Source organism: Mus caroli, unplaced genomic scaffold, assembly GCF_978045245.1.
Source record: "Mus caroli unplaced genomic scaffold, Mus_caroli_1 scaffold_14, whole genome shotgun sequence".
Lineage (NCBI taxonomy): Eukaryota > Metazoa > Chordata > Mammalia > Rodentia > Muridae > Mus > Mus caroli.
Genome location: NW_028227269.1, coordinates 34,986,128 through 35,012,500, shown reverse-complemented (window position 1 = coordinate 35,012,500; position 26,373 = coordinate 34,986,128). Strand labels below are relative to the sequence as shown.

General features: G+C 37.8%; 1 long non-coding RNA gene across 1 annotated transcript in view; it reads right to left on the bottom strand.

Moving 5' to 3' along the window:
• Positions 1–26,373, bottom strand: part of LOC147001220 (uncharacterized) — a 31,084-nt gene that overhangs the window by 1,531 nt on the left and 3,180 nt on the right. The window contains exons 2-3 of the long non-coding RNA XR_015045114.1: positions 14,933–15,015; positions 358–441 (exon numbers count right to left, since the gene is read on the bottom strand). This is a non-coding gene — a long non-coding RNA (uncharacterized LOC147001220). The remainder of the gene's footprint in view (positions 1–357; positions 442–14,932; positions 15,016–26,373) is intronic.

Sequence of the window (26,373 nt, the reverse complement as noted above, 5' to 3'; positions counted from 1 at the left end):
AGCAATAGGAAGAGAAACTAAGACCTAAAACTAATAAAAATCTACTTTCCAATTTTGTTCTTTGGTAAGCTGTTGCATATTTGGGTACTCAGTAGGACAGCTGACTGAGGAGGTCAAAGCCATGTTTACAATAATTGTGAGATGTTATATTCTCCTCTCACTAGGGTGCAGTGGAATTTTTCAAAACTATATGATATAGGGTTTGTGACTTGCAACAGGATATATACAGAAGTAGTTCAGGAATCTAGTATCCATCCTGGAATCCATATATTAAGTATATTACAATAATCCATAATTTAAAAGACAGTCACTCCTTTAGCTAAAGTTAGTTTGAAGTTTGGACATTGTTTTTCTGACCTTGGAATTGAGTTCAGTGGTAAAGTACTTCTCAGATATGTGTCAGGCCTTGTGTTTCATACGCAGCACAATAGAAAAAAAAATCTAAAAAAAAAAAAATAGTTTTTTCTCATATGATGCACATGGCTAACCACTTATAATATAAATTAACAAGTGATTCTTACTTAAAATGTTATAATTTTCAGTATTACAAGTAACATACAAAATTACAGACTCTGAGATCTTGCCAATTATGCAAAGTTGTGCAAAGCCTAAGATGTCAAGAAAGCCGCTTTAGGATAAGTCTGTTTCTTCTCTATAAAAAGTAAAAGCGGGAGTTCGGAGAAAGCTATACTTCCATACCATGACTACTTCTTGATTAGACTCAATCACAGTGCTCATTACAACAGGAGACAATGCTTTACTTGTAAAGCCATGAAAGAAACACAGTTTTGAAGTATAATTTCAAATTTATATGGGATCATACGTTTATAGAGCACAAAGGAAATCTGAGCTAAATTGACAAGGAACTATTAATGTCTAGATGAAAACAAATACATATCCCAGGGAGATGAGAAGGACCAGACACAAAGGACACATGTTTTACGGATTAGCAAAACTTCATTAAAATCATAAGTTATCACACAGAGGAACCTAATATCCACCATGAGACAGACTCCCTATTTTATGAATGTAGCTAGAAAAGTCCAACAAGAGTACAGGAAGGGGGCTTGTCAGTGTCAGAGCCAAAGCAAATAGTTTTCTGTTCAAAAGGCTTCTGGTAGACTGGCTAAAGAGCAGCACATGCCACACTGTCTACAGCTTCCTGAGAGATGGCAGAACCTGCTCTTATCGGGGAAATTCACTAGTCACTGAATGACAGGGGCTGTAAGACTCTTTCTCCAGCGAAAATCATTTTTTTTTATGGTGTTGCCTTGATCTCTTCAGGCAGTCACAAGAAAAGTGCTCCCAATCCAGTAGTTTATAAATAAAAGATATTTCATCTCACAGTTCCTGGAGGTCTGGCATATCCAAGGTCAAGTCAGTGGCAGTTCTACTACCTGGTTAGGACAGTTTGGGCTCAGAGATGAGATCTTGATAGGGTCTCACAAGTAGGAAAACTGGGGAAGGTCTTTGAGACCTCTCATAATGGCATGATAAAGGTGAAACAGCAAGCCATTATAATGAAGTCCTCTCTCAGCTTCTCCTATTTCTGACACCATCACAGTTCAGGGCACATAGGCAAAGGCAAAAGCAGAGACAGAGACAGAGATAGAGACAGAGAATTAAAAAAATCCACATATATCCATGCCAGAATGTCACCTGCGAAAACCAGAGGTCAACGTCCAGGTGTCGGTTAACTCCTTCCACCATGTGTGTCCCAGAAATTGAATTTGCAATATGAGGCATGATGACAAGTGCCTTTCCCTGGTGAACCATCTTACTAGTATTGAAGTGATCTTTATTCAAACAATGGTAGGTCAGTATTTTCCTGTCCATATTATTAGTATTTGCATCCAACTAGGAGACATAACTGCTCAGAGTATCATGCAATCAACATTTGTGTAATAGAATATATTGCATACAAATATGAAATACCAACTCTGTGCTGGGAATTCTTAGAAGTGCCCCTAGTAATCCAAGCTGGGTCTACACTGCTGCTAATAAAGCACCAAATACCCAATGGCTGACAGAGGAAGAAACATTGCATGACATAAAACAACAATAGATTTCCAAATGCTCTTATTATCTGAGAAAGAATTATGGAAAACAGTGCTCACTGTAGCCTATGCATCTTTCTTCATGGGATGTGCTGTTCAGTTGCATGACTCTGTTCTGAAAATCACCATCAGTCCTTCATACAATGATTCTAATTCCAGGAAATGTTACAATGGTGTATCAATAACACATAACCACAGATAACCTAAACATGAATCAGTTTAGAACTGGTTCAAAACAGAAAATATGAAACTGTCATTTAAAATTAATAAGCTATAAGAGAGTGAACTCTTCTAGAGAACACCAGGGCCAAGAAGTGGGAGTGGGTGGGTAGGGGGGTGGGTGGCACGGGGGACTTTTGGGATAGCATTGGAAATGTAAATGAAGAAAATACCTAATTTTTAAAAAGTTAAAATAATTAAAATAAATTAAAAAACAAACAAACAAAAATAATCATATGTGAGACTTGAAGTCTGAGCATTAAGTTTGACACATCTCTTTTTTGGAATTGGAATATTTGTCAGGTATTTCATGATTAATTGTTAAAGATATATAGAATGCTTGTTTGCTTTTAAATTTTTAAAAATTTTTTGTCATTCCCACATCCTATTTACTTCCTTTATCCCTAATGTTGGACTGTCTCAACCTCCTGTCTCATGAATAATGACACAAGAGACTTATTTTTATTTATAGAAGCTTAGGCCTTACTTTAGGCTATTTCCCAACTAGCTCATATAACTTAATTAACTCATTTATTCTAGTTTAAGATCTGCCACATGGCCCACTAGTTACTTTTTACTAAGTCCTGTTAGGTCCAACTTCCTCTGTGTCTAGCTGGCAAATCCCTGTCTCTCTTTCTTTCCCAGATTCCCTATCTCTTCCTGGAAGTTCTGTCTAGCCTCTCCTGCTTTGCTCTAGGCTATTCCACTCTTTATTAAACCAATCAGAAGGTGATGGAGAATATGTTTACAGAACACTGAGACAGGTGATGCTTTATAAAAAAACAAAAACAAAAACAAAGTCCAGCCTATGCCCAAATCTCTGCTGTCACAGAAATCAGCATTTGAGTAATAAGGCAACATTTACACAGTGAACAAGAGACTATCCCACCACATGCCCTCCCATATAGCTCACTTACTCTCTTTGAAAGTCATTGCCTACTTTTTCATTTTAGTTTACAGTTCACACAAAGAGAGAGGTGGGGGATACAGAAGAGAAAGAGAGAGAGAGAGAGAGAGAGAGAGAGAGAGAGAGAGAGAGAGAATATATAAATTTAATTTGTTAATCACTTGTGTGTATATGTTTTCAGAACTGATCATTTATTATTATAGTGGCACACATATGTTGAGAGGAACCAACAGCTCTCTAATTGGATTTAAGACTAAATCAATAAAAAGAGAATCTTGTCTGGTACTAGAAATGGCCAAATACTCAAAGCTAGAGAAGTCATGAATCTTGGAGAAAAACCTAAAACTATAACTTTCCTAAGCCATCATAATATACAACTATAATATATTCGGTTTATATTGGATAGTCCTTACCCTCCCTCTTCTCTTTGCAAGAGATAAAGACCATTACAGAAAAACACAATCAAAATACAAAGTTTTGCCTATCAGTACCTACTGACACATCTACAATACAGTTCTTGAGTTTCAGGGATTATTGATGAAGAAAAAGCAGAAAAAATATAAGAACCAGAAGAACAGGAATTTTGTTCAGTTGGTTTTGATAGGGGCTTAGTTGAGTTTGCCTTTATTCTCAAATGAAATGTTAGATTCAAACATTCGAGGAATGTTGGGAATTGTTAAGGACTCACAGATGGACTAGACCTATTCTGCATTATTAGGTAGTTATGAGCCTTTGAAGTTAAGGCTAATGTGCTTTAGTTTGGATACAACCTCTAAACATAAATGTATCCTTATGTCCTGTGACACTATTGGGAAATAGTGGACGATTACAGCCTAGGATCAAGTTAGGGGTGGAAAGGTTATTGGATGTGAGTCCTTGAAATAGACATTGATATTTCAACCCTTTTCTCAATTTCTCACTTTGCCTAACTACCATGAGATGAGTGTTTTCCACTCCCTTCCAACTATTGATACTTTATCATAGGGGAGTCATAACGATGAGCTCTGAAAAAAATGAGTAAAAATGCCTTCTTCTATACATATAAAAATAGTATGATACATATATTCTGTCACTGTAAACAGATTCCTTATAGTCAACTATAGACACTAAAATTCAAAAGTCCCAAGACAGAAGAACAGAATAAAAATATATAATTGAGTGATGCCATTGTGTTGGAGGTATTTAAATGCATTGCAGCAGATAAATGTAAGTGTAGAAAGAAAACAGGTAAATGTTAATACTGAGCACAATGGCTCAATGCCAATCATGCCAATCAACAAAACAGAATAACCAGAAGAAGAAAACAAGAGAGCCTTTGAGAATCAAATAAAGACAGATGCTAACGTTCATAACTGAAGAAAGATGTAGGGCTCACAGATCAATGCAAATATTAACTTAAATAAAGAATTACTAAGCAATAATCAAATATTACCAATCTGCTAAAGGAATGTAGCTCTGAAAAGGACTCCTAAGAACATTTTGCTATACCCATAGTACATGTCTTGTTCATCCATCACCAGAGAAGCTTCCTGTTTCAATAGATAAGAACAAATACAGAGATCCACATCTAAAAAATGTGCATAGAGGAACACATCTTCAGATACTTGCTACAAAATTGAATGTCACCATCAAATCTCTCTCATCAGTTCTTAAAGATTCCTGTGAAAGAGGAAGCAGAAAAGTGGTAAGAGCCAGAGGGAATGGAAGACACCAAAGAAACAAGGTGTAGGCAGCCGCACGCCTAAAAGATGGTGCCGACCTCCGGTACATCAGCACCATAAACAATGTCATTGCGCAGGCACTAGACTGAATCTGGCGCCAACCCCTCCCAAGCGGGTACATACGAATCAAAGTGCCTACAGACTGACCAATCCCAGGAGGACATAGCTCTCCCCAGTGATGGGGTGTATATAAGCAGTTCTCCCGGGGTTTCCGGAGTTCCCCGTAGCATAGAGGTGTTCCTAAAATAAAAAAGGCTGTTGAAAAGAATCCGACCGTGTTGCGTTTTTTCTTGCTAGACGAAGTGAACACAACACAAGGCCTTCTGAACACAGCACAATCAGTACACATATGAACTCACTGGGACTGTGGGAGAACACACACACAGTCTAAGTCAGATGGAGTTCCAACACTGAGAGCAGAAATGGACACCAGTCCCCAACCCTAACCCCAAAGGCATCTCCAACTGAAAACTACACACAAATGAAAAACTCATTCTCTTCAACTGAGTCTCACTGGGTATACAAACCATTCTTAAGAGCAGCTCCACCCACCCTCATGACAAGCAGGAGATGACCATCACTGAACAAACAGAAAAAAAGCCAAAGAAAAGCACAAGAAATACACAGAGAAGCAGAGGAATACTTTTAAATTCCCATAAAAACATGTAATTGAAAACCATAATGTGTACAAAAAGAACCTTTAAGACTTAGAAAAAAATCCAAAAATGCCACTTGGTTTTGTTTTTATTATATTTTATCTTATTTTGTCATTATTATAAGATGCTGTTTGTTTGATATAAGAAACATAAAAGAGAAATAAGGGTGTGATTTTGGATGTGATGGGAGGTTGAAAGCATTGTGGGAAGAGCTGGGGAGAAGAAAACAATCAAAATATGTTGTATAAAATATATCTTCAACTAAAACTAGGACAATAAAATAAAAAAAAACTCAGTAATGAAATAGAAGTTAGTGATAAAGTCAGAAGACAATAGATTCAGTGGAAGATGTCTGTGATATCATGGACTTAGATATGTGTAATATTTCTAAAACCTAATTTAAAGTGAGTGTAAAAGAACATATACTTGAATTTACTAAACATGCACACTTAGATTGCGCATATTTACATATGTTAATATGGGTATATTTAGTATTTACATACAGTTATAGAAAAAATTAAAATTAAAACTTATCAAGATTCTAATATTATTATTTCTTATACAAATAACGTCAAACTATTTACTCTCTGTTTCTGCACCATCTTTTTAAAAAAGTAATAATAATATCTATTTTTCTTACACTACCAGTAAAAGTCCAGATAGCAATATATAAGGAAGAAGTACACAACAAAACACTCATGTGATACACTTTCTGTGAAAATATCTGTAGAAAAATATTGATCATTGGAAGTTTACTTTCAGCTCCTCTTATATTAGGAAATATTTTAGAAGTGCATAGTTGTAAAAAGCATTATGTTTAAACACTTGAAGAAATTCAGGGAGTCCTTTCTTCTCATCGTGCGAACACTTTTTAGTAAAGAGTATTCTTTCACTTCCAAATAAAAATCTGATTTCAATTGTTCCTAATGGCTTAGAAACAAAATGCCAAATTGAAAACTAATAAGACTATGCATTTAAAAAGTTGTTTGAGTCCTTTTCTTCAAAAGGCCCCTTTTACAAAAATGTTTAGATTAGTAAGCTTTGTATTTCTCACTTTTTAACAGTGGTAGTTCTCAGGTAGGCCTCGGTTTACCAAAACCTACCTCAAACATAATCATGCTTCAAGGGGCATGTGTATCTCATTTCCAAAATGAAAAAAAAAAGCACCATGCTGAATTGTTTAAAAGAAGTAATATAGTGGTGAAGTTCTTCTTGTTATTTAGCTTGGAATATTGTGCCTAAAATGCTGAGCTTGGAGTCCCATGAAGCTTGTTCTGCTTTGCAAAAATCACTCCCAGCTTAATTTAGGCCAGGCCTGTGTTTGCTTTGAAGGAACACAAACAGAAACATTAGCTGTTCCTGGCTGACTCTAGCAGACGATTCAAGATTTTCTGGTCATTATGATGACATGGACTGCAACCTGAGTTGCAGTCTTGAATGAGAAAAAGGACCAATAAAAGTAAACAGTAAGTTATCATTTATCTTTTTAAAGTATAAGAAAAAACCTACAGTAGATGGATTACAGTTTAATAAGCTTTGCATTCATGGGAGGCAGCTTACCTTCAAACATAGATAGCTTCAGATATGTACTATGATAACTATGTCAAGAGTCCTTATGCTCTATCACCAACTAAAATCTAACACATTTTTAAGAAAACATATTTATATAATTTTTCCTGATTCCAAACAATATAAATGACACTTTAGTCTTACCAGTAGTTGTTATTTATTTTTAATATTTTTTATTACGTATTTTCCTCAATTACATTTCCAATGCTATCCCAAAAGTCCCCCATACCCTCCCACCTACTTCCCTACCCACCCATTCCGATTTTTTGGCACTGGCATTCCCCTGTACTGGCACATATAAAGTTTGAATGTCCAATGGGCCTCTCTTTCTAGTGATGGCCTACTAGGCCATCTTTTTATACATATGCAGCTAGAGTCAAGAGCTCCGGGGTACTGGTTAGTTCATAATGTTGTTGGACCTACAGGGTTGCAGATCTCTTTACCTCCTTGGATACTTTCTCTAGCTCCTCCATTGGGGGACCTGTGATCCATCCAATAGCTGACTGTGAGCATCCACTTATGTGTTTGCTAGGCCCCAGCCTAGTCTCACAAGAGACAGCTATATCAGGATCTTTTCAGCAAACGCTTGCTAGTGTATGCAATGGTGTCATCATTTGGAGGCTAATTATGGGATGGATCCCTGGATATGGCAGTCTCTAGATGGTCCATCCTTTTGTCTCAGCTCCAAACTTTGTCTCTGTAACTCCTTCCATGGGTGATTGTTTCCAATTCTAAGAAGGGGCAAAGTGTCCACACTTTGGTCTTCTTTCTTCTTCAGTTTCATGTATTTTACAAATTGTCTTATATCTCGGTATACTAAGTTTCTGGGCTAATATCCACTTATTAGTGAGTACATATCATTTGAGTTCTTTTGTGATTGGGTTACCTCACTCAGGATGATGCCCTCCAGGTCCAACCATTTGCCTAGGAATTTCATAAATTCATTCTTTTTAATAGCTGAGTAGTACTCCATTGTGTAAATGTACCACATTTTCTGTATCCATTCCTCTGTTGAGGGGCATCTGGGTTCTTTCCAGCTTCTGGCTATTATAAATAAGGCTGCTATGAATATAGTGGAGCATGTGTCCTTCTTACCTGTTGGGACATCTTCTGGATATATGCCCAGGAGAGGTATTGCTGGATCCTCCGGTAGTACTATGTCCAATTTTCTGAGGAACCGCCAGACTGATTTCCAAGGTGCTTGTACAAGCTTGCAATCTCACCAACAATGGAGGAGTGTTCCTCTTTCTCCACATCCTCGCCAGCATCTGCTGTCACCTGAATTTTTGATCTCAGCCATTCTGACTGGTATGAGGTGGAATCTCAGGGTTGTTTTGATTAGCATTTCTCTGATGATTAAGGATATTGAATATTTTTTCAGGTGTTTCTCAGCCATCAGGTGTTTCTCAGCCTCAGGTGAGAATTCGTTGTTTACATCTGAGCCCCATTTTTAATGGGGTTATTTGATTTTCTGGAGTCCACCTTCTTGAGTTCTTTATATATATTGGATATTAGTCCCCTATCTGATTTAAGATAGGAAAGATCCTTTCCCAATCTGTTGGTGGCCTTTTTGTCTTATTGACCGTGTCTTTTGCCTTCTAGAAGATTTGCAGTTTCATGAGGTCCCATTTGTCAATCCATGATCTTACAGCACAAGCCATTGCTGTTCTATTCAGGAATTTTACCCCTGTGCCCATATCTTCGAGGCTTTTCCCTACTCTCTCCTCTATCAGTGTCTCTGGTTTTATGTGAAGTTCCTTGATCCACTTAGATTTGACCTTAGTACAAGGAGATATGAATGGATCAATTCGCATTCTTCTACATGATAACAACCAGTTGTGCCAGCACCATTTGTTGAAAATGCTGTCTTTCTTTCACTGGATGGTTTTAGCTCCCTTGTCGAAGATCAAGTGACCACAGGTGTGTGGGTTCATTTCTGGGTCTTCAATTCTATTCCATTGGTCTACTTTTCTGTCACTATACCAGTACCATGCAGTTTTTATCACAATTGCTCTGTAGTAGAGCTTTAGGTCAGGCATGGTGATTATACCAGAGTTACTTTTATCCTTGAGAAGAGTTTTTGCTATCCTAGGTTTTTTGTTATTCCAGATAAATTTGGAGATTGCTCTTTCTAACTTGTTGAAGAATTGAGTTGGAATTTTGATGGGGATTGCATTGAACCTGTAGATAGCTTTTGGCAAGATAGCCATTTTTACAATGTTGATCCTGCCAATCCATGAGCATGGGAGATCTTTCCATCTTCTGAGATCTTCTTTAATTGCTTTCTTCAGAGACTTGAAGTTTTTATCGTGCCAAGATATTTTATATTATTTGTGACTATTGAGAAGGGTGTTGTTTTCCTAATTTCTTTCTAGCCTGTTTATTCTTTGTGTAGAGAAAGGCCATTGACTTGTTTGAGTTAATTTTATATCCAGCTACTTCACCATGGCTGTTTATCAGGTTTAGAAGTTCTCTGGTGGAATTCTTAGGGTCACTTATATATACTATCATATCATTTACAAAAAGTGATATTTTGACTTCATCTTTTCCAATTTTTATCCCCTTGATCTCCTTTTGTTGTCAAATTGCTCTGGCTAGGACTCCAAGTACTATGTTGAATAGGTAGGGAGAAAGTGGGCAGCCTTGTCTAGTCCCTAATTTTAGTGGGATTGCTTCAAGCTTCTCTCCATTTACTTTGATATTGGCTACTGGTTTGCTGTAGATTGCTTTTATCATGTTTAGGTATGGACCTTGAATTCCTTATCTTTCCAAGACTTTTATCATGAATGGATGTTGGATCTTGTAGAATGCTTTTTCCGCATCTAACGAGATGATCATGTGGTTTTGGTCTTTGAGTTTGTTTATATAATGGATTACGTTGATGGATTTCCATATATTAAACCATCCCTGCATCCCTGGAATAAAACCTACTTGGTTAGGATGGATGATTGTTTTAATGTGTTCTTGGATTGGGTTAGCGAGAATTTTATTGAGTACTTTTGTATCTATATTCATAAGGGAAATTGGTCTGAAGTTCTCTATCTTTGTTCGATCTTTCTGTGGTTTAGGTATCAGAGTAATTGTGGCTTTATAGAATGAGTTGGGTAGAGTTCCCTCTACTTCTATTTTGTGGAATAGCTTGTGCAGAACTGGAATTATATCTTCTTTGAAGGTCTGGTAGAACTCTGCACTAAACCCATCTGGTCCTGGCCTTTTTTGGCTGGGAGACTATTAATGACTGCTTCTATTTCTTTAGGGGATATGGGACTGTTTAGATCATTAAGCTGATCCTGATTTAACTTTGGTACCTGGTATCTGTCTAGAAATTTGTCCATTTCATACATGTTTTCCAGTTTTGTTGAGTATAGCCTTTTGTAGAAGGATCTGATGGTGTTTTGGATTTCTTCAGGATTTGTTGTTATGTCTCCCTTTTCATTTCTGATTTTGTTAATTAGGATGTTGTCCCTGTGCCCTCTAGTGAGTCTAGCTAAGGGTTTATCTATCTTGTTGATTTTCTCAAAGAACCAACTCCAAGTTTGGTTAATTCTTTGAATAGATCTTCTTGTTTCCACTTGGTTGATTTCACTCCTGAGTTTGATTATTTCCTGCCTTCTACTCCTCTTGGGTGAATTATCTTCCTTTTTTTCTAGAGCTTTTAGATGTGTTGTCAAGCTGCTAGTGTGTGCTCTCTCCAGTTTCTTTTTGGAGGCACTCAGAGCTATGAGTTTTTCTCTTAGAAATACTTTCATTGTGACCCATAGGTTTGAGTATGTTGTGTCTTCCTTTTCATTAAACTCTAAAAAGTCTTTAATTTCTTTCTTCATTCCTTCCTTGACCAAGGTATCATTGAGAAGAGTGTTGTTCAGTTTACACGTGAATGTTGGCTTTCCATTATTTATGCTGTTATTGAAGATCAGCCTTAGTCCATGGTGGCCTGATAGAATGCATGGGACAATTTCAATATTTTTGTATCTGTTGAGGCCTGTTTTGTGACAAATTATATGGTCAATTTTGGAGAAGGTCCCATGAGGTGCTGAGAAGAAGGTATATCCTTTTGTTTTAGGATAAAATGTTCTGTAGATATCTGTTAAGTCCATTTGTTTCATAACTTCTGTTAGTTTCACTGTGTCCCTGTTTAGTTTCTGTTTCCATAATCTGTCCATTGATGAAAGTGGTGTGTTGAAGTCTCCCACTATTATTGTGTGAGGTGCAATGTGTGCTTTGAGCTTTACTAAAGTTTCTTTAATGAATGTGGCTGCCCTTGCATTTGGAGCATAGATATTCAGAATTGAGAGTTCCTCTTGGAGGATTTTACCTTTGATGAATATTAAGTGTCCCTCGTATTTTTTGATAACTTTGTGTTGGAAGTCGTTTTTATTCGATATTAGAATCGCTACTCCAGCTTGTTTCTTCAGACTATTTGCTTGGAAAATTGTTTTCCAGCCTTTCACTCTGAGGTAGTGTCTGTCTTTTTCCCTGAGATGGGTTTCCTGTAAGCAGCAGAATGTTGGGTCAGGTTTGTGTAGCCAGTATGTTAGTCTATGTCTTTTTATTGGGGAATTGAGTCCATTGATATTAAGAGATATTAAGGAAAATTAATTGTTGCTTCCTTTTATTTTTGTTGTTAGATTTGGCATTCTGTTCTTGTGACTGTCTTCTTTTTGGTTTGTTGAGGGATTACTTTCTTGCCTTTTCTAGGGCGTGATTTCCCTCCTTGTATTGGTTTTTTTCTGTTATTATCCTTTGAAGGACTGGATTCGTGGAAAGATAATGTGTGAATTTGGTTTTGTCATGGAATACTTTGTTTTCTCCATCTATGGTAATTGAGAGTTTGGCCGGGTATAGTAGCCTGGGCTGGCATTTGTGTTCTCTTAGTGTCTGTATAACATCTGTCCAGGCTTTTCTGGCTGTCATAGTCTCTGGTGAAAAGTCTGGTGTAATTCTGATAGGCCTTCCTTTATATGTTACTTGACCTTTCTCCCTTACTGCTTTTAATATTCTATCTTTATTTAGTGCATTTATTGTTCTGATTATTATGTGTTGGGAGGAATTTCTTTTCTGGTCCAGTCTATTTGGAATTCTGTAGGCTTCTTGTATGTTCATGGGCATCTCTTTCTTTAGGTTTGGGAGGTTTTCTTCTATAACTTTGTTGAAGATATTCGCTGGCCCTTTAAGTTGAAAATCTTCATTCTCATCAACTCCTATTATCCATAGGTTTGGTCTTCTCATTGTGTCTTGTATTTCCTGGATGTTTTGAGTTAGGATCCTTTTGTGTTTTGTATTTTCTTTGATTGTTGGGCTGATGTTCTCTATCGAATCTTCTGAACCTGAAATTCTCTCTTCCATCTCTTGTATTCTGTTGCTGATGCTTGCATCTATGGTTCCAGATTTCTTTTCTAGGGTTTCTATCTCCAGCGTTGCCTCATTTTGGGTTTTCTTTATTGTGTCTACTTCCCTTTTTAGGTCTAGTATGGTTTTGTTCATTTCCATCACCTTTTTGGATGTGTTTTCCTGTTTTTCTTTAAGGACTTCTACCTGTTTGGTCGTGTTTTCCTGTTTTTCTTTAAGGACTTGTAACTCTTTAGCAGTGTTCTCCTGTCTTTCTTTAAGTGAGTTATTAAAGTCCTTCGTGATGTCCTCTACCATCATCATGAGATATGCTTTCAAATCCGGGTCTAGCTTTTCGGTTGTGTTGGGGTGCCCAGGACTAGGTGGGGTGGGAGTTCTGCGTTCTGATGATGGTGAGTGGTCTTGATTTCTGTTAGTAGGATTCTTATGTTTGCCTTTTCGCCATCTGGTAATCTCTGGAGCTAGTTGTTATAGTTGTCTCTGGTTAGAGCTTGTTCCTCAGGTGATTATGTTAGTGTCTATCAGCAGACCTGGGTGACTAGCTCTATCCTTAGTTTCAGTGGTCAGAGTACTCTCTGCAGGCAAGCTCTCCTCTTGCAGGGAAGGTGCCCAGATATCTGGTGTTCGAACCTGCCTTCTGGCAGAAGTTGTGTTCCTCTCACCAGAGGTCTAAGATCCCGTGGAGGGTCCTGTGAGGAACTTGGGAGTGTCCAGAAACTCAGTGCACAAAGAACCCCGGGGCTGGAGTGGACCAGAAGGGACTTGTGCCCCTAATCAGGCCGGGATATCTGCTTCCCTAGTTAATGTAGTCTCAGGTCCCACGTGATTGGTTTGGAGCAGATGCTGTGTTCCACTCATCAGAGGTCTTAGGATCCCATGGGGGATCCTGTGTGAGTCCTTGCGGGTGTCCGGAGACTCCCCGGGCCAGGAATCCTGGTGCTGCAGTGGACCGGAAGGTAGTCGGATGTCCGGAGCCCAAAAAGGGCGCTGCCTCAGAAGCTCTGTGTCTCCCACCTGTCCCAGAAGCTGTCTGCTTCTGTGTGCACACTCTCCCTTGTGCAGACTACTTTTCGGTGGAGTCCCGGGACCAAGATGGCTCCCGCCATTCCTGAGGCAAAAACCTTCTGGGCCGGGTGGACACCTGTCCTCTGGCCGTGTTATTTTGACTTCTCTTACAAGAATTACTTTCCTTTATCACCTAGCATTAACTCTTAAACAATATAATCTATTTTCCCATATATCTGAGCTTAAACTCAACAGTAATGCAACTACAATAAATGTAAAAGGATCAACAATTCTCTTAAAAGGAAGAAGATGCAAAAATAAAAATTTCAGAAATATATAAGTACATAATCTACCAGAGATATGCTTAATTTTAATACAGAAAGTCGTGACTGAAGTGCTGGAAAATTAGGCATTTACTAACCATCACATACCCTATTAACCTGTATCAATAGCAAAGTTAGACAAAAGCACAAAATATAACTAAACATAAACAAGTAGTGATCTTGATCAGGGTGGGGGTGTAGGGGACTTTTGGGATAGCATTTGAAATTTAAATGGAGAAAATATCTAATAGAAAAGAAAAAAAGAAATTATGAATGAAAGATTTTCCAAATTTGCAGTCGTAAGGATTCTTTTATAGATTCTAATATATCTTTCTGACCAATTAGGAAAACAACTAGATGAAAATAAACATATGTAATTATTAATAAATTTTTTGTCTTAGTTTAAACTGATAGGGAAATTTTCATAACCTTTCGTTTCTTTCGGTGTTTATTTTTATACAACTACAGTTGACTGCTTCCCATTCCTGGATTTAGGAGAGGAACTCAGAGGGTGCTTAGGATGATCTGTTTGTATGGGAAGAATTTATAGACACTAGATTTCATAATTCTGGATTAATTGCATAAAAGATTTGTCAATAGTTTTCAGGCTCCGGGAAGTAAATGTCATTTAATAGCCTATTTTCCTTAAGAGTGAACTAAAGATGGAAACTGTACATAAGACGGCGACTCCTTTTGCAAAGCAGTTTTAAGTGATGACATATTTTGCTTTATCAAAAATTTATTCCATCTCTTGACTTTATTGTCAATTGCTAAAATGCACAAAGCTAAAATGCCCAAGAGCTGTGCACTGTGTCCTTAGTGCGGGTTGCCTTGTAGGTTCCTAGACTTGCCAGACTAGACTTGCCAGAGTGCCTACAGCCACACCTTGTAGTCAGGAATCTCTCCACACTTTTTCAGGGGATTTTAGGGGTCTTGAAACTGAAGGCTAGTCACAAGGAAGTAAACCTCAAAATTCACCATTATTCCGCAACATAACCGAAAGCACAGTAGAAAGTTTTTCAGATTAGGTTCAACATGAGCTTACAGCTAGAAAGATTGGGATAGCTTTAGTTATCTTTAATTTATATACAGTATATCTGCATCTGTTTGGTTCAAGTATACTCACTGCTTTAGATCTTAATTTTCTCCTTTCTGAGAGTGAGGTATAGAAATTGATTCCTCAAGAGAGGGTTTCATCCCCAAAAGACTCTGAAATAGAATTAGAGGAAGTGGTCATCTCAATACACATACTAACTTCAGCACAGAAACATGGGAACATGAAGAACAAGGCAACGTGATTGATTTGCAACTCATAACTTCTCAATTACCGAATTCCCAAAGATACTGAAAAATGAGAAAAATAATTTTAATGTTTATTTTTGATTGTTTAAATATTGCATATATAAACATAATGCATTTTGATTGAGCCATCCCCCATCCTTTTCATTGCAGTTCCCTTCTTATATACCTCCAGTGTTTCATTCCAATTTCATGTGTCCTTACTTTTTCCCTTTCCTTTTTTCTGAATCCACTTATTGCTCTCTATGTGTTATGTGTAAAGGTACATCTAAAAGAACATGAGAAACCTCTCATGAGCTGTGTCCTTGAGAATACTGACCATCTCTTTTCCAGGAGCCATCAGTTGACAATAGATCCTCAGTGATGGAATGAGACTTTATCATCACCATCACCACTACCACACAGGTACGTGCTGGGAACTTAGTCTGGTTTGATCTTGCACAGGTTTTTTACATGCTGTCACAAGAACCACTGTAAGTTTATTTGTGAAACTCTTTGTGTCTGAAAAACCCTGCTTCCTTGTAGCCCTTTACTGTCGCTCTGGTTTCTGAAAATTTTGTTCTCCTCTTCCATGATGACTTTTGAGCTTTGGATGGTAGTGTGTGGTGGAAAACTTCTTTATTGCAGGAGATAAAAATTAACACAAACATCCCACAGCTGATCAACATGAAGCGAATAAGAAACAATGAAGTTCTAAGTCCTACAGCGGGCCATCCAAAGTTTTTGTTTTTGTTTTTGTTTTTGTTTTTGTTTTTGTTTTTTGTTTTTAATGAAGGGTGACAAGGGTACGTATTTGAAAAATAGATGAAAAAAATAGATAATTCAGTCCAGGGATAAAAAAGACAATAATGGAAGTAAGTGTCAGAAACATGGATAAGAAAGTCAGCACAGTAGGAAAAGGTGGTGAACATCCTTGCAAGGGTTCATAGAAGCTCTTGTGGTTCATGTGGTACACAAACCACAGCTTGTGAGCTGCAATCCCTCTCTCGGTTAGGCAGAACGTCATTGAAGTTTCTGACCAAATGAAGAAACTTGAGAAAGCAGGGAGGAAAAATGAGAGGGTCTGTTTGAGCAGACTCAGTCCCAAGAAGGAAACACTCAGGTTAAAGAGCTGTGAATTGTACTACAGAGGGTAGGCATGATGATAAAGAAAACAAGAAAAAGAAAAAAGAAAAGAAAGGGCTTCTTCACCAGATTGTCCTCAAATGCTAGGTACGCACACAGGGAAAGAAACTATATCTTGTCTGTCACCCTGGTCTCAAAATGATATAATGACCCTTATGAGAAGGTAAAAATGGAAACTGATAGAGAAAAAAATCAAGACGAGGGCTCTCCCTAAAGTGGTATCCTGACTGCGGTTATTGGTTTTCCAACAGGGCTGCCTTGTCTGGCCTCAGTGGAAGAGGATGCTCCTACTCTTCCAGGGACTTGATGCACCGGGGTGGGAAACCCTCAGGGGGGCCTGCCTTCTCAGAGCAGAAGGGTTTAGGGAAGGGTCTCTGTGAGGTGAACAGGGAGGGGCAGTGTTTGGGATGTAAATAAATAAATAAATAAATACAATTTTTTTAAAAAAGAAAAAAAGAAAGAAAAATATCTAATATATAATCATAAACAAGAACCACCCATACCCACATAGCACTGTAAGTAAATGTTGCAGGAACTGAATGTAGTGGCACCTTAACTTAAAAGGCTTCAGAACAGCACAGTGACAATGACCAGAATGAAGGGAAACTGAACATCTGATGTGGGCTAATATATAACGTTTGAAGAGAGTAAACATTCTCAAATCAATTACCTTATCAATATATGGGCTAATAACCCAAATAGTCTCAAAAGTGAAATTGACCAATACATGCATTGGAAATGTGTTCCTCACCATTAGTCACTAGTAAAATGCAGAACAAAGCTATGTACCCTTTTCATGTCATCCCACTAAAAAATTGGCTATTATCAGGAAACAAACATCCACAAAATACTAGTAAAAATGAACACTTTTATACTGCTCATGGGAATGTAAATTGGTGCAGCCACTATGAAAAGAAGTATGAATGATGCTCAGAAAACTCAAAACAACCATATGATCCAGCTCACCAACTTCTGAATACATACTCAATTGCATCTAAGACAGCACAACAGAGATAATATTCATCTGTGCTTACTACAGCATGACTTATATCACTCAACTTATACAACCAGTACAAATTGCAAGTTGATAAAGGAAAAATACTATATATGCAAAATAAAGTTTTATTAAACATAAGAAGAAAGTCATGCCATTTTCAGGAAAATTGATGTAAATGAAGATTCACATGTTAAATAAAATGAAAAATACTCAAAAAATAAATGTGGCCTATTCACTGCATGTCTGGGGTCTAAGCTTAACTGTGACATAAAGGTAGTTTGTAGTCTGACGTTTGGAGGAAGGGCTATAAAGGGATGGTGGACAGGATAGGAGACTTGGTAAAAAAAAAAAAAAAAAAAAAAAAGAGGATGTAAGAAAGACAAGATATTGCATGGTTTCTTTCATAATTGCATCAGATGTTTTGAAATGAGTGTGTACACATGGAAGCAGGGTGGGAGCTCCTATTTGATTGAAGCAAGGGATAGGAAAGAGGCATGAAGAGATTAATGGAACAATGAGAGTATCATTTAATAATACGTACATAACATTTAATCAGAGATGTTAGTTTCATGCCAACTACCAACTTTATAAAGATACATGGGGATCATAACTGTAGCATCAAGGATGCAGTATATAAGCAAAACAACATGGTGATGCTACAAAAAGCTAAAAGTAACAAAGCTAAATGCCGTCACTTTTTTTCCAATTTTTTAAAAAAAATTTTATTAGTTATTATCTTCATTTGCATTTCAAATGCTATCCCAAAAGTCCCCCATACCACTACCACCCCCTGCTGTCCTACCCACCCACTCCCACTTCTTGGCCCTGGTGTTCCCCTGTACTGAGACATAAAGTTTGCAATACCAAGGGGCCTCTCTTCCCACTGATGGGCGACTAGGCCATCTTCTGCTACATATGCAGCTAGAGACACGAGCCATCTAGTATAATGTAAGTACTGTGTAAGCAGTCTTTATACTTCAGGGAATAGTGACAGAAAGACTGCACAGACAAATTTTAATATGGGAAATCAGCAGCTGGTTGAATTTGTTGATTGGCACTCATGTACAAGCATGCACACAAACTTAAACACGTCACCCAGAATACAAAACAGCTAGAACTCACTTATACATTGCTGGTGAGTTTTTAAATGTTCCTGCCATATTATATTATAAAGTACTATTTTTTTTATAAAGTTAACGACCTTAAAACTTTCCTATGTATTTAACTGAGAAATTTCATTTCTATAAAGATCCAAGTATAAGATTATCTGTAAGAACTATAAAATTCTTACCATTTATTCATTTATTTTTGTTATCTTTCTATCTCTTTTCCTCTAGGTCCATGTGTTGCTACGTGTATCAAGGTGTGTGTGTGTGTGTGTGTGTGTGTATAGGTCAGAAGACAAATGAAGAATTCAGTCCTGGTTCTTCTTTCCTCCAATGCTGGTTACTAGGGTCAAACTTAAACTGTTGTACTTGGTAGTTAAGAGCACTCACATGATGAGCCATCTCACTAGTCTACCACCATATTCATAATAGTCACAATCTAATATAAGAAATGATCAATAAATATTAGCAAAAGAATATATAAATAATAAATTGGATAACTTTATCTTACTCAGAATTTAAAAAAAAAAACTAAAATAAGACTGATCTTAAGGATTGACTATTGATCAAACCCCAGAAAAGAAATATTTGGTTAGGCCTTTATCTAGCTGTCCAAATTGAGAATATATAATCATCCTAGACAAACAAGAATTCTCAAACACTTTCCCTAGACATGACCCCACAGAATACTGTATACCTGTTGTTGGTTTAGAGACCCTGAGGCTGAGATTATTGAGAGAAAACAGGGGACATCAGTAAAGACATAGAAAAGTGACCTCACCTTAGAATAATTAGAAGTTCACTTCTCTGGAATAATACTTTTTATCACATAAAAAAATTGTTCTTGATATAGCTGTCTCATATGAGGCTATGACAGTGCTTGGCAAATACAGAAGTGGATGCTCACAGTCATCTATAGGATGGAACACAGGGTCCCCAAAGGAGAAACTAGAGAAAGCACCCAAGGAGCTGAAGGGGTCTGCAACCTTATAGGTGGAACAACAATATGAACTAACCAGTACATCCAGAGCTCATGTCTCTAGCTGCATATGTAGCAAACTTTATATTCCCCAGTACAAGGGAACACCAGGGCCAAGAAGTAGGAGTGGGTGGGTAGGGGAGCGGGGTGGGGGGAGGGTATGGGGAACTTTCAGGATAGCATTTGAAATGTAAAAAAAGAAAATAGCTAATAAAAAAAGTTGTTCTTGTTTCATTGTGAAAATTAACACAATTTGAATTATATTGAAATAATGATTTACAAAGAACATTGTTTACCTGTAACATTTAATTCCCATTATATTCTACAGTTGAAAATTGACATGCTCAATTCTGTTCTTGAAGATATCAGAACATTATAAACATCCATTAAGTAAACATTTTAATCATAAATGGACATGCCACAGTTCACAGTTTAACCTAAAAAAGGTAAAAGATGTTGGTATTTTATGTGCAGTTTTGGTAAAATTTCAAATAGTTAAAGTTACTACAGAAATAATGAGCTATAGAGAGTCAAGGCCCTGACTGATGACTGTGGGAAGCAGAACATATTAAGAGTTGAGAGGTGATTAATACCTAAATTTTGTCCATTTTATATAAAATATGATCTGCAATTAGCCTCCAAATTGAAAAAAAAACTAAATATAAAATTTATCACAAAATCACAAAAATGAGAATAATATTAAGGAAAGATTTAAATAGTATTTGGTATGAAATGTAGTGGGCGTCCCTATTATACAATTTAGTTTTAAAAAATGACTATGTGTTTGTTGCTTATGAAATCTTTAAGCTGGGCTGAAGGAGAAACTGAACAAAATGAGAATTTCCTTTGCAGTTCTAATTCCTTCAATAATTAAATATATGGGTTGTTTTTTTTTCTTTATATTATTATTCTTTAATCTCTTTTTACAATCCAGTTTTTATCCCCTCGCAATCCACCCTTTGATTGTTTCTCGTCCCATTCATCCTCTCCTCATCTCCAAGAGGATGTCCCAAAATTCTACCCCCAACCCACCAGACCTCTAAACTTCCTGGAGTCTCCAGTCTCTTGAGTGTTAGATGCATCTTCTCTCACTGAGTCAAGACCCGACAGTCTTCTCTTGTATATGTGTTGGGAGCCTCATATCAGCTGGTGTATTCTTCCTGGTTGGTGGTTCAGGGTATGAGCAATCTCAGGAGTCCAGGTTAGTTGAGACTATGGGTCTTCCTATAGGGTCGCCCTCCTCCTCAGCTTCTTCCAGCTTTTCCTTAATTCAACCACAGGGGTCAGCAGCTTCTGTCCATTGGTTGGGCGTGAATATCTGCATCTGATTCTTTCAGCTGCTTGTTGGGCCTTTCAGAGGGCAGTCATGGTAGGCTCCTCTTTGTAAGCACACCATAGCATCAGTAATAGTGTCAGGCACTAGGGCCTCCCCTTGAGCTGGCTTCTGATTTCGGCCTCTCACTGAACCCCCTTTCCCTCTGGCTCTTCTCCAATTTTGTCCCTGCAGTTCTTTCAGACAGAAACAATTCTGGGTCAGAGTATATAATCTTGATGCAAAGAATTTTAGAATGAGATGAGAAGACCTTAACATTTGGAAATTCTCCACACTCTCAGGAAACAAGGCTCGCTGCTTCATGAAGCGGTTATTACTTCTATTTCTGATGGATTACTTGAAACTCTTTCAGAGTAAAATGACCAACACATGTGTTGTCTTTAATTGTACCCTAGTGACATATAGTTAATTTGAAGGACCCTAACAGACATTACATATCCTGGGAATGATATGAGAATATCATGATATAAGATATGGGATATGATATGGTGCATTGAGACATTGAATATAAGATTCATCAGAATCCCACGATATAGAATTTTGGTCACAGCAGTATAATTGCGTTAAAACTTCATTCTGACTCTGTGTTGGATAATGGGCTAACTTGCTCAAGGAAAATTATCAATATTGTCTGTGTGTGTATGTGAAGGATGATGTCTGTGTCTGTGTCTATTTGTCAGTATCTGAGTCAGTTGTGAATCTGTGTGTTTCCTCATTTATATTCACTGCAGAGTGCCCAAAAGAACAAAGAAATGTCATCAAGTTTGCGGGTTGAATGCCTGACTTATGCAACCCTGATAATAAACATTCCCAATGATAATTTTCCTCAGAGATTTACTCTATTTAACACACTAGATGCTACCAAGTTTCTGGAGGTTATAGATGTCTACCCGAAAGAAGGCAGTAACTGAATTCTGTTTAGGTAGGTTTATAATAACAACTCTCTCTGGTTCCTTGTTTTTTTTTAAAAAATGTTATTTCCAAATATCGTGTATTTATTTTGCAAGGAAGATACAATTTTTAAGTGGACCTGATGCATATATGTCTGGTGGTGAACACATGACCCTCGCTGGATCAACAGCTCCCTTAAGAAATCTTTGTAGTGAGCTGACACCAACTTCTTAAAAGTTCCACACACTTCAGTTTCTGCTGCAAATGGCCATCCAGTGACTGTCTTACCTGGGGATCCATCCCATATACTGTTACCAAACAAGGACACTATTGTGGATGCCAACACGTGCTGGAAGAGCCTGATATAGCTGTCCCCTGAGAGGCTCTGCCAGTGCCTGACAAATAAAGAAGTAGATGCTCACAGTCATTCATTGGACAGAACACTGGGTCCCCAATGGAGGAGCAAGACAAAGTACCCAAGTAGCTGAAGGGGTTTGGAGCCCTATAGAAGGGACAACAATATGAACCAACCAGTATTCCCAGAGTTCCCAGGACTCAACCACCAACCAAAGATTACACCTGGAGGGACTCAAGGCTCCAGTCACATATGTAGCAGAGGATGGCCTTGTCGGACATCAATAGGAGGTAAGGCCTTTGGTCCTGTGAAGGTTTGATGCCCCAGTATAGGAGAATGCCAGGACAGGAAAGTGGGAGTGGGTGGTTAATGAGCAGGGGGAGGGGATGGGATGGGGGTTTTCGGAGGGGAAATGAGGAAAGGGGATAAACTTTGAAATGTAAATAAAGAAAATATCTAATAATAAAAAATAAATAACTAACATGAATTAAAAAAATGTTCCATGCATTTCTCACAGTGTTTGCCATTCGGGATATACATCTACACTGCCTATACCTTAATTCCTCATAGTAGGCACTGAGTGTTTAATATAAGCTTAAAGAAGGATAACTAGGACATGACACCATCTATTTGGTCTCCTTACAAGAACACTCTAATTCAGTCCCATTTACTTCATACGCCCTCTCTCCTAGTTGTGGAAATAACACAGAAACATATGTATGTTGGACTGGTGACATTGGCTTTCTTTTCTGGGCCTCAGTTAATATTTGGCCTTTTTTAGTGTACTCCTTATTCAATGTCAATTAATCCCAAGAAGAATGCCAATCTTGTGCCAAATTAAGACCCTGGAGTCTGTACTTGAGTCCATGGCCTTAGCATAGAAGTGACAGTGTACCAGAGAGCTACTCAAACATCTTGACACTTCTTGGACAGCATTTTAGGAACTCCTATAATCAACAGACTCCAAATCAAGGAATCTCATTACCAAGGAAACATCCTACATTCAAGAAACTTTTTCTTACTCTCCAAAAAACTCTAGCTTTAGATACAACCATGTAAATCATCATCTTCATTGTACAATGTTGATTCATGTGCTGCCCAACCATCTCCACAAATATTCACCACAATCATGTCTTGATTTTTCTAACCACATATTATTTGGTCTGTTCTAATATTTGTGTAAATAGAACTGAACGATATCTGTTATTTGCTTATTTAAACTTCCCCATCTTAGTAATGTGTTATTGGGAATCAACTCTGTTGTTTGCATGAGGAGTTAATACTTTTTAATGCATCTACAGTGATATTTAAATATATGCCCATTACCCTTTTGGCTATTCCATATTAATGAGCAATTAGGTTATCTTGTCCTCATTTAAAGTGAGTTACACACTAGTATAATGCTCCTAACTTTTGTCATTGTCAACCTGTCTCGTTTTCTCAGTTCCATTGGTTATATATAGTAATATCCAGTTACATTTAAAGTCCTCATTGACATATAAACTTTGTATTTCATATTATTATATCAGTAATAAGTTTAATTTAAGCCATATAAACACAATAAAGTTTAAGAACACAAAATCCATTGAAAACTTCTCATATACATTACAACAGGAAATTAGGATAAATATGCCATTCAAAATTATTACAGATTTTTAAGTACCTAAGAAGAAACCTAACCAAAGAAGAGAAATATATCTACAAAGGAAAGTTTGCCACAGTGAAAAGGGCAATCAAAGAAGGCACTAGACAACAGGAAGAGCTTCCATGCCCCTCTATTGGCATATAGATTATTTTACTGGATCCATGAGATGTGGCATCAAACTTTTTACAGACAATACATTAAATAGGTAAGTAACTTTGATAGTTTATCCATTTCCTAAAATTAATTCTGTTAATCCAGAATTATTTAAAATCTTTCCATTGTCTCCCTTGACTTATCATTTCATCTCAGTCAGAATGGCTAGCATCAAGCTATTCACAAGTATTAGGATGTTGAGAGAAAGGGATACTTTATTTACTGTTGCAGGGGAACTTTTAACTGTAAAATTTTAACCTGGAATACTTGAAACCTTTTCTCAACAAAAGAGATATATAAATAAGCTAGGAGTAGAAAATGTATGATTATCTAATATTTTAAATTTCAAATAGAAAAAGCATAATTTATACATATTATATCATCTTGCCTTAATATACCTATCAATCTTCAGAATGGTTTGGGAGGTCAGACTCACTGCCTACACCTGAATCTAGCCACAGTGACCCAGTATTGGCTGCTACTCATTAGCCAGATGGTTTGATCATACACATCTGGATAGAGAGCTAGGCCAGACATCCATCAGCCCTTATTCCCGTATGCTTCTTCTTACCTATATTCTCCATGTAGAGAAGTAAATGGGGTATATAAACCAGAGTTAAACAGATGGTGTAAGCAGTTCGAGGATGCTAAGTGCCTTTGTGTTAGCCCAGAGCAGAAAACATGGACTTCAGATAGACTACCTTTCTGAGTTCCATTTAGTCTTTCTTTTAGGAGGTGTGTGGCTATGTATTCACACACTTCCTGCACTAGTCTACACATTTTGCTTTGAAGACCACGTTTCATTTTCTACTGCAGGTTCATGTCACCGTACGTCTCAGTGATACCAATTTCTTGTTGGGACAGCAGCTGTGTGGCATGTGCAGATCCTTAAGGAAACCACCGACTTTCCAGACACCTTAGCCTTTCCCCAGGAAGCAGCAGAGGTGAGGGTCATGGTTTCACAAGGAAGTGATGAAGGGATAAATAAATGAATAGTAACTCTAAAAACATAGACATGAATGTTGTTTTACTTTAGAGGATATTTTATGACTAAACACCAAGGTTATATTAGTAAGATAATCATTTTTTATAGAGACCAAAAAGAGAAAATCAATATGCTGCAAAGACATGCAACACACACACACACCTCTGAAAGCATTTCTGTTTCCTAGAAAGTCTTTGCTATTTAAAGAAATGTTAAAAGTCCTTAGTCATCAGGGAAATGTACTCAAAACAACCCTGAAATTCCATCTTACACCAATCAGGATGGCTAAGATCAAAAACTTACTCAGGTGACAGCACATGTTGGAGTGGATGTAACGAAAGAGGAACGCTTCTCCAATGCTGGTGAGACTGCAGACTAGTACAACCACTCTGGAAATCAATCTGGAGGTTCCTCAGAAAATTGGAAATTGATCTACATGAAGATCCAGCTATACCACTCTTGGGTATATACCCAAAAGATGCCCCACCATACCACAAGAACATGTGGTTCACTATGTTCATAGCAGCCTTATTTGTAATAGCCAGATGCTAGAAACAATTCAGATGTCCCACAAACCAATAATGGATAAGGTAAATGTAGTTCATTTACACAATGGAATACTATTCGGCTATTAAGAACAAGGATATTATGAGTGTTCCAAGCAAATGGATGGAACTAGAAAATGTCATCCTGAATGAGGTAACTCAGATTCAAAATGACATGCATGGTATGTACTCACCAATAAGTAGATATTAGCCAAAATGTACAGAATACCCAGGATACAATCCACAGAACTCAAGAAGGTTAACATGCAGAAGGACCCAAGTGAGGATGATTCAATCCCACTTGGGAGGTAGAAGAAAATAATCTTGTCAGGCAGAGGGAGGGAGTGACTTGGGTGGGAGAGATGAGGGAGAGGTAAAAGGGGAGACACAATCATGTATGGGGGAGGAGACAGGAGAGAATACCTGAGGGCCAGCATAATGAATGGAAATATGTAACATTCGGGGGACGAAGAGGACCCTCTAGAAAGTGCCAGAGAAGTGAAAGGTGAGAGAATTTCAGTACTCAACAGGAGGGATATTAGATGAAATACCAACAGTGGGAAGAGTCCACCTCCAGTAGAAAAATAAGGCATCAAGTGGAGAGATGGGGTTGCAATCCCACAGTTAAAAATTCTGACCCAGGATTGGTTCTGTCTACAAAAACGAAGAGAAGAGGCTGAGGGAAAGGTGGTCCAGTGACTGGCCCAACTTGGGATCCATCTTAAGGGGAGGCTTAAAGGCTTGCCATGTCTGCCCTCTGAGAGGCCCAACAAGCAGCTGACTGAGACAAAAGCAGATATGTACACCCAACGATTGTACCCCTGTGGTTGAAGAGGGAAAGACTGGAAGAAGCTGAGAAGGAGGGTGACCCCATAGGAAGACCAGCAGTCTCAACTAAGCCAGACCCCTGAGAACTCTCAGACACTGAGCCACCAACCAGACAGCATACACAAGCTGATCCAAGGCCCCTGACACATATACAGCAGAAGACTGCATGGTTTGGCCTTGGTGAGTGAAGAAGTGCCTAACTTTCAAGACACTTGAGGCCCAAGGGAGCGGGGGAGGGGGGGGTGTTGGTGGAGGAAACACCCTCTTGGAGACAATGGGGAGGAGGAATAAGATAAGGAACTATGAGAGGGGGAACAGGGAGGGAC